The sequence below is a fragment of the Anas platyrhynchos genome, chromosome 7 (assembly GCF_047663525.1).
Source record: "Anas platyrhynchos isolate ZD024472 breed Pekin duck chromosome 7, IASCAAS_PekinDuck_T2T, whole genome shotgun sequence".
Taxonomy (NCBI): domain Eukaryota; kingdom Metazoa; phylum Chordata; class Aves; order Anseriformes; family Anatidae; genus Anas; species Anas platyrhynchos.
In genome coordinates, this window is record NC_092593.1 from 22,614,421 (window position 1) to 22,622,523 (window position 8,103).

Here is an 8,103-nt window from a genome sequence, read left to right on the forward strand (position 1 = left end):
GAGGACTGATGAGTTGGTGGAAATGAGGAGAGAACTGCAGAGCTCAGTACTGCATGATACTGTCCATGTTCGCCAAGCTGTGGTCTAAATTGATTCCAAAAGGGTGTCAAAATAGTACCCTTGAGTTCCTAGCTGTTTTCTGAGGAACATTTCCTCAGTCAGGAGGGGAGGGAGAGAGTTATCAGTTACCCATTGCCTCCAAGAAAACAAAAAAACTTATGTTATCATCATAACAAAGCTATCCTGCTGATTCTAGTTACAAACCAGTCACCTTTCTGTGCCAGTCCCCGAATGACCCCAGCCTCTTTGGGCCTGCCATGCTGCCCCAGACACCCGCCCTTCCTCGGGGAGCACAGCCATTTGGGGGCTGCTCTGCAGGTCCACCACCCCGCAGAGACTGCTGGGGTGAGGTGAGCTGACGAGGCCCCGTCCCCGATCTCACAGCAAAGGTGGGAGAGAGGTTGCTGATCTAGGGCAGACATCTTAATATGAGATCTTTAAAATCTCTAAAATGAGATCTCAGACATCACTGTTCACATAGCTGCTTTTAAAAAGGGAAAATAGAAGACAGAAGAGAAGGGAAGCTCAGGTAAACTCCTCTTGAACCTTCCTGAAAGGGGCTGAAGCATAGCTCCAAGTCACCGGGTGCAGAAGCTGCTGTCTGGAGGGACACCAGATTTCCTGGAACTTGTTTTACCTTCTTAATTCCCGAGAACAAGTATGTTAGGGATCATGTATTTTGCACATTTCATAACATTGCACTTACCACTTCACAGCCTCTCTTGCCTAGGGAGATCTTTCAACCAGCAAAGGAGAGGACAAGACAAGAATCGCTTGAAAACAAACCCAGAGTCTGGATCAGAGAGCTCATTACATAGTCCATGACTTAATACCCAGAACTACAGCGGATTAAGTTTGCTGTATTCCCTCCAGGTTCAGCGGGAAGAAACTCATGCTGCTAACCAAATCCCGTGGTGTGCCGAGACAGCATTACATGGCCGGAGGCAGCACCTGGCTCTGCCAGCCTCGGGCCTCCCGCGCCAGCATGCTCTTCTTCACAGATCAGTCCCTGGCTGAGACACCTCAGGTTCTCAGCTGCCAACACTCCAGTTTTAAAGAAGCTTTTTCTAAAGTTAAGACAGTTTGTTGTATTCAGCCATATCACTGAGCACAGCTGATTTGTGATACATCTCACAGCACTCTCACTTGCCCTGCTCGCATGCAGGCGGCACAGCACCCACAGCTATCTCTGGAGCAAAGCTGCCTGGACAATTGGGCTCTGTGTGCCTGGCAGGCTCAGCTGTTGGAGGGTATCAGCCTGATACCGCTCTCCTCCAGACAGGCAACACACACAGATAACTGGGCAACAGATTGTTGTGACATTGAAACAACACATTATCGTATCTAAAGTCTGTGACTTAAAGGATTTCCCGACTTCCCGTGCCTGCTGATGCCTTCTCAGTATTTAGACAGCCGTGTCAAGTACGTTACAAAACCAATCCGTTGTGGCAGTGAATAAGCAATGGGCAGATCTGCCGAATGATGCAAGGCTCCACTGACTTTTAGTTATGCTTATGTAACTCAATAGTTTCACAGCTGCTAATAATTAGCAGATGCCCTGCATAAGTGCTGGACAAATAGAGAGAGATGGAAAAGGAGAGCCCTGCTTCATCACTTCAAAAGTGAGCTAGCAAAACAAGAGTAATGATTTTGCTTTTTGAATCTGCTATTTTCTTTTTCTTCCTCTCAACAGAATTCAAACAAACACAGCATAACGAATGCAGCATAACTTATAAGCGAAGGTCTGAATGGTGCCTTGTTCGCAGCATTTGGATTTGGAACACAGATGCGGTTAACTCACTGCTTAACTCATGCTGCTCTTTAAAATGCTGATCTGTCTTCTCAGTCTCCATATTTTTAAAAAAGCTTTAAGTGATTTTTATTTTTATTATTATTTTCAAACAAAGAGAGATTCAGGCTTGGATTCAGTGTACAACTTCTTCTGCTCTTTTCCTCTCTAAAAAATAAGAGATTAATTGTTATGTGGCAAACTGGGAATAACATCACTTTCTAAAAATTTCCTCTGCAGCTCGTCTTTATTTCACCAAATTCTTTTCCAGATCTGATGTTCCTAGTGTTTCCTGAGAGTCAATGCATTAAGCTGTTTAGTACTAAAAATCCTTATGAATATGACTGATTAAGAAAAAAGTAAAAATGATGTTTTGGAGGATAAAAGCAGTCCCTGCTGCTGATTGATCTGAAAGTGGCTGAGTAGGGAAAGGACATGCTTTCAAGTTTAAAGACGACATCTTTTAGCTACCACAGCACTAGTCAGGAGATTTATGATCCTTTCCCAGCACTATTACTGACCTGCTGCTATGGGACTTCAGGCAAAGCTATTTCCCCACGCTATGCTTCTCTATTTACTCTACTTTTTGAAGTCTTTATTCAGACTTCAAGGCCATTTTTGGACGTTTTGAGACCACTTATTCCCAGATGTTCTGGGGACAGACTAAAGCAGCCATGCTTAAGCAGCAGTACAGAAACAGAGCATGCCATCAGCTGGACCTCACCTCGTTCATCGCTGGGCTAAGCAGAGTGAAAGCAGGCTGCCTGCACCTTGTCCAGGTGAGTTTAAAAAACATTTACAGGGAAGGAGAACCTGCAGCCTCTGGACAACCAGTGCAAGTGGCAAGCAACCCCCACTGTGGGACACCTTGCTGGCAATTTGTGTAGGAAGAATGAGCAGAGGAATGCAATTACTTCGTAGGGCTCATTTCTGGTGGGTCAGGGCTCAGGGAAGTCTGTTCCACTGAGCCTGTTCCTCACAGCAGAAGGATTTCAGCATTCAAGCACAGCACTCACCAAAAATACTAAAAAGGAGGAAGAGGGAATCACCCCACTTCCTGAAGTTATCGCAAGAGAAACATGCGCAAATGATTTTGGGTTTGCTGAAGCTGCTAAGAGCATTTATTTAAACCTCAATGTTATTTCCCATTGAAGAATATCCTGTAGTTTCTTTAGCAGGAGGGAGATGCTAGCTTAGCTCAAATGAAGAGGAGGAGAGCTTGCTCATGAACACACGTGCTGGAGGCCAGGAGGGCTCCTCACATGGACTCAGCCCCAGGAGGGAAATGGCCAGAGCTACACATGCTGTGAAGCAATTGAGGACGATGGGTGCCACAAGAGCAGCTTAAGTATTACGAAAGTTTGCTTCTGCAACTTTAAAGGAGGTGCAAGATGAAACATTTTAACTCCATGGTGTACTTATGTGTGATTAGAACCAAATGCAGAAGGCTCCTGAAGAGGTTACAGCAGAGTTTGTTACAAAACAGGCTTTAAAACCACTCCTTGGTCTTCCTGCTTTGCTCCTTCCAGGAATAGGGATACTTTCTATTCTGAATGTCTTTGATCTCTCAGATTTAGATGAAACTGCTCCCTTGCTGCTTGTGTCCCCAGCTTTACAGACGCCGCACTGATCTTTGTGCACTGAGCTGGATGAGGCCCAAGCATAGCGGCTCTTTCAGGCCTGCAGGGCTGAACAGCAACAGCGCCTGTCAGAGCCCTGATGTTCAGGGTTAATTCCACTGAAAAAAATGTCATCTTCTCACTATTCAGACTTCACTTACAAGTCAGCAGTGGTCACATACTGTTTGGAAAGAGTCACAATACAGTAGTAACAGTTCATTGATTCCCTTCCCCTTCAGATATCTAGATATATTTATACCTGTGGCTGATGCTACACAAGAGCATTAAAACACCATCATACTAATCACTGCAGGCATCCAAAATATTTTGAACAAAACCTACTAAAATATGATTCTTTATTAAATTTAGTTTTTATTAATCCCTTTTCTAGGCTATTTGCCAACTAACAGTTCAGTAGTCATTATTCAAGAACAAACAGATTTTCATGTACATTTTTGAAGCAGGCAGCTAAGTAGCAAGCACTTATTAATTGCACACTAAGTGGCACACAAAGCAAACAGCTGCCTTGACAATTTGTGGCCACTTCCAGCATCTTCATCTTTGGTACTACCCAGATCTGTTCTACCAGAATAAAATTTACTTTCTCACCATATAAAGAATGTTCCCTCCACCCTCCCCAACTCACACACAGCTAGAGCCATGGGTTTTCAACTAAGATACTTGACAGTGCTTTATTATAATGGATCCAGTTGACTGAGTATTATAGTGCACCACATGAAAAAAGAAAGAACATCTGCATTAGAGCCAAGATTAAGGAGCCAGCAGAAAGAACACAAAGGCATTTAATTAGATTTGAACTTTTACAAGACTTCATATTGTTGTGAAGTAGCCACAAGTAAAACATGATTATGTTAGCAAGAGCATAAACTTTAAAGAAATCCCCTCCTTGCCATTGCATCACTATTTCTCATAGTTTCTAAGCTTAAGTCCACTATCCAGATGGAGATTCAATGCAGTTAAGAGCATAGAATGTTTCTAGTGTCTTTGCATAAAGACATTTTGCCAATACGTGTATTTATACACCCCCCTTCCCCCATACAACATATGGGCCTTGAAAGGAAACCTATGAAATCCTGTCTTCATGTCACATTTATCAGACAACACCAACATGCCCTCTTTTCTTCCTCCAAGAAAAGCTTGATGTTTATATAAGCAAGGCAGAAAATTAATAGCTGTTAGAACTTTATGCACTGTAGGTAATGAAGAGTAATATTGCAAGGCATTTTCCTCACAAAGGGATCAGTATTGCTCCTGCTCCCCAGCAGCCTCTCCACTGAGAAAGGTCTGGAGGGCACCTGATGTAAAGGTCATATGCACTATTACAGGTAGGAAATTGTTCCTTTTATAGCTAATAATATTCCAGTGGCACACTCTTGATTCTGACTACTGTATCAGTAAAAACATGAATATCCTGATGCAACTTTGTGGTAAATCTGGGTTTCTCAAAAAAGGAACAGCTACAGTACCCATATACCAGTGCTAGGCCTAAAGATGGCCCCTTGCTACCCAATGCCACCCAGAGCACAATGCCATACTATAACAAGTTAGAAGTGTAATTGCAGTAGAAATACCAAGGCAGCAGCAGAAGTTGGAGAGCTTTGAGCACTCTCGAGGCAGGGGGGAGGCAGCACAGGCTGGAAGAGCTGCTTCTCCTCCCCTTCCGCCTTTCTGAGGGATTTTAACCTGGATGGCTGGACCTGTCACTGGCACACCCCACAGATAACCAGAGAGGGTTGCTCGGGCTGCAGCACAGGGCAGGAACAGGTGAGCAGCAGTAAGAGATGAAGAGGAACAGGGCTAGAGGTAGAAGTCCCTCAGCTCTATCAAGAGCAGCACAACTGCACCTCCAGGACACAGTCCCTGCCCAAGAGACCCACCACAGGGGCTGGTGTACCTCTTACTGCTCCTAGGGAACTGGTCTCAGCCAGCTAAGGGAATGATTATTTCATGTACAGCATGAAAAACCACATGTTTGACAGGCATATGGCTAAGGGCAACATCCTGCTTGAGGTCAGAGGACACTGAGGAGCCCAGAAGAGCTGGGAGGGGTGAAGGATGCACACAGTACCAGAGGAGTTAAAAGCAGTGCTTTCTGGAGGAACAGTAACTCAGAATAGACCCAGCCTCATTTTTAGGCTCTTTACCCCAGCTAAACAGACTCCACAGGCATAGGAAAAGTGTCCTCTCTATTTGTCGTCTTCTCCTGCTCTCTTCCTGGATCACCCCGTGCCTGCCCTCCCCTCACGTGCTCCCGCTGCGTGGAGGGCAGAAGCACTCCGCAGAAGCTGCATTTCCTCCTCACATGCTCCTTCCCTGCTGCTGCTCCAGCAGAGGGAAAAACCACGCACCAGCAGGGTCCTCCTCATGCTGAGCACCGCCAGGGCCAGCGCAGTCACCCAGCGCTTCACCTAGGCCACAGGGCCGGGGACACCTTTCCCTCAGGGAGCCACACTGCCAGAGCAGGCTCCTCTGCGCTGTCACAGCCATCCCTCGTGCCCTTCTGTAAGGGATGGCTCCCCAGCAGGGCACACCACAGGTCCAGTGTGGAGGCACTAACTAACAGGACAGGACTTCTCCATGGGGCCTCCTAGGCACCCTGTGGCTGGAGGAGCTGGCAGGCATGGAGAAAGGGAGGGGAAAAGTGGAAGCAGGCAGTGACAAAGGGCATGAGCGAGGAGCAGAACACACTGCCCACCCTCTGGAGGCCAGGAAGACTGAGGAAAGCTGCTTGCTAAGGCCCTTTCTTTGAGGAAGCGCCACAGGAATAAAAAAGCAATTTAAAGTTGCCTCACAGTGGATTCCTGAATAAGCACATCTACTGAGCAGCAGAGACAAGCTCTTGTTTTAGTTAGGAGGCCTGAGCAGGGCACACGGCAGGGGCTGAAGAACGCACACTCAGGGCAGGGACACGGTCCTGCCCCACAGGAGATGTTTTTATTGAGAGGCGAGGAGCAGCCATTAGAGCACAGCAGCACACGAGGAGGGAAGGCTGAGACCTTACGGCTGTTTACTCGAGGTCTGCAAACGCATCTCCTCCAGAAAACCCCCGAGAGCCAGCTCAGAGGGCAGAGACCTGGGTGGCACCCAGCCGCAGGGCTCACCCGGTGCCCACAGGGGACGGCAGCACGGGCTGGGCACCGCACGTGCTCGGCGGGGCTGTCCCCACCCGTGTCACCGCCAGGAGGGATGCGGTGCCGCCAGCCACCCCCGTGGAGGCCGGGGCAGAGGCACAGCCCGGGGTGCACCCGGAGGCCAGGCCTCACCCGACGCCATCCCCTGCCCCGGGGGAAGCAGGAACGCCGGGGGGAAGCGGGGAAGGAGGGAGGAAGGGTGCCAGCCCGGCCAGCGCAGAGGAGGAGCGGGAGCGGCTGCAGGAGGCAGGAGCGCGTCCAAGCCCGAATAGAGAAGTCTGGAAGAAAACAGAGAGAGAGAGAAGGGACAGGCGCGACGCGAGGCTCAGCTCCCGGCTCCCCGAGGGGCACCGCGCCGCCCCTTGCCCACAGCGGGGCGCCGCGGTCCCTGCCGCCTCCGGGGGTCCCGGCGGGGGTCCCTGCCCGGCCCCCCGGCCCCCTCCTTACCGCGCTCCGTCGCGGTGCAGCCGGCGGCGCTCCAGCCGCAGCGGCGGCCGGGGCATGTTGGGCCGGGCGCTATTTATAGCCGCAGGAAGCGGCGCCGCGCGGCTCTGGGGCGCCGCTCCCCGCCGCCAGAGATGCTGCACCGGCCCCGAGCCCGGCCCCGGGCCCCGCAGCGCTGCCCGAGGCCCCCCGGTGCCCCCCGGTCTGCCCGCGGGGCTCAGCCCGGGGAGGAGCGGGGCAGCCCCGCCGCGGCGGGCAGGGGGAGGAGGGCAAAGGGAATTAAGCAGCGAGGAAGACGAAGTTGTTTTTTTTTTCCCCTGAAGGTCTGCAGTACGCAGGGGTGTGGGAAGGTCAATTACCCCTCTCCGCATGGTGGCCCTAAAGGGATTTGTGCTTCTTGCCTCAATTAACTCACGCAGAGATGGCTTTGCCAGACAAGAGATACTCTGCTTCCTATTCCCTCTAACCGTGATTAAAATTCCTAGAAATAAAACTTCTGTTAACGTCTCTGGGACCAGTACCGAGGTCTGGAGTGGAAAATTGTGCCCAAAGGGTGTGCTTGGGCAGACGGGAATGAGGCTGGAAGGGCAGGAGGCTGCCTGCTGGGTGTCTGACCGGGCCGGTAAATTTCACCCTAGGTGCTTTTTGTCCCTGCAGGATTTCACTTTTTGGAGGTATTTGGATGCTTTTTGTGCAGTCCATGCAAGAACATGGTCCAGCTCAGCAGCTGCATAATGCTGCTGTCTGAACCAGATGAATGTTAGGGACAGGTGTCCCGAAAAACTTCAATGCATTCTGGGTTCCCTTGCAGCAACATGTCCCAGCGAGGTCAAAGACTGAGTAATCTGTGTGCTGGGCTAACCTCTAAAAATTTAATTTTGTGCTTTTTACTAAGACATTACCAATCACAACGACAGCATTAAGGTGAGACATGCTGTCCTGGGAGCAATGGCATTACTGATTTGCCTCTAGTGTAAGGTCTCAAACCTTGCCAGCCTTTTATGTAGGTCATTTCTCCGTTTTTGTGTTGTTGAATGCT

General features: G+C 49.5%; 1 protein-coding gene across 2 annotated transcripts in view; it reads right to left on the minus strand.

Annotated features, from left to right (window-relative positions):
* The window catches only part of WIPF1 (WAS/WASL interacting protein family member 1), a 54,572-nt gene extending 47,296 nt beyond the window's left edge, over positions 1-7,276 (minus strand). The window contains exon 1 of one of the 2 annotated variants that reach the window (XM_072040964.1): positions 7,068-7,276. The gene's annotated coding sequence lies outside the window, so the exon portion shown is untranslated. The remainder of the gene's footprint in view (positions 1-7,067) is intronic. The other variant, XM_027461336.3, reaches the window with a different exon arrangement.
* Positions 7,277-8,103: the final 827 nt, after the last annotated feature.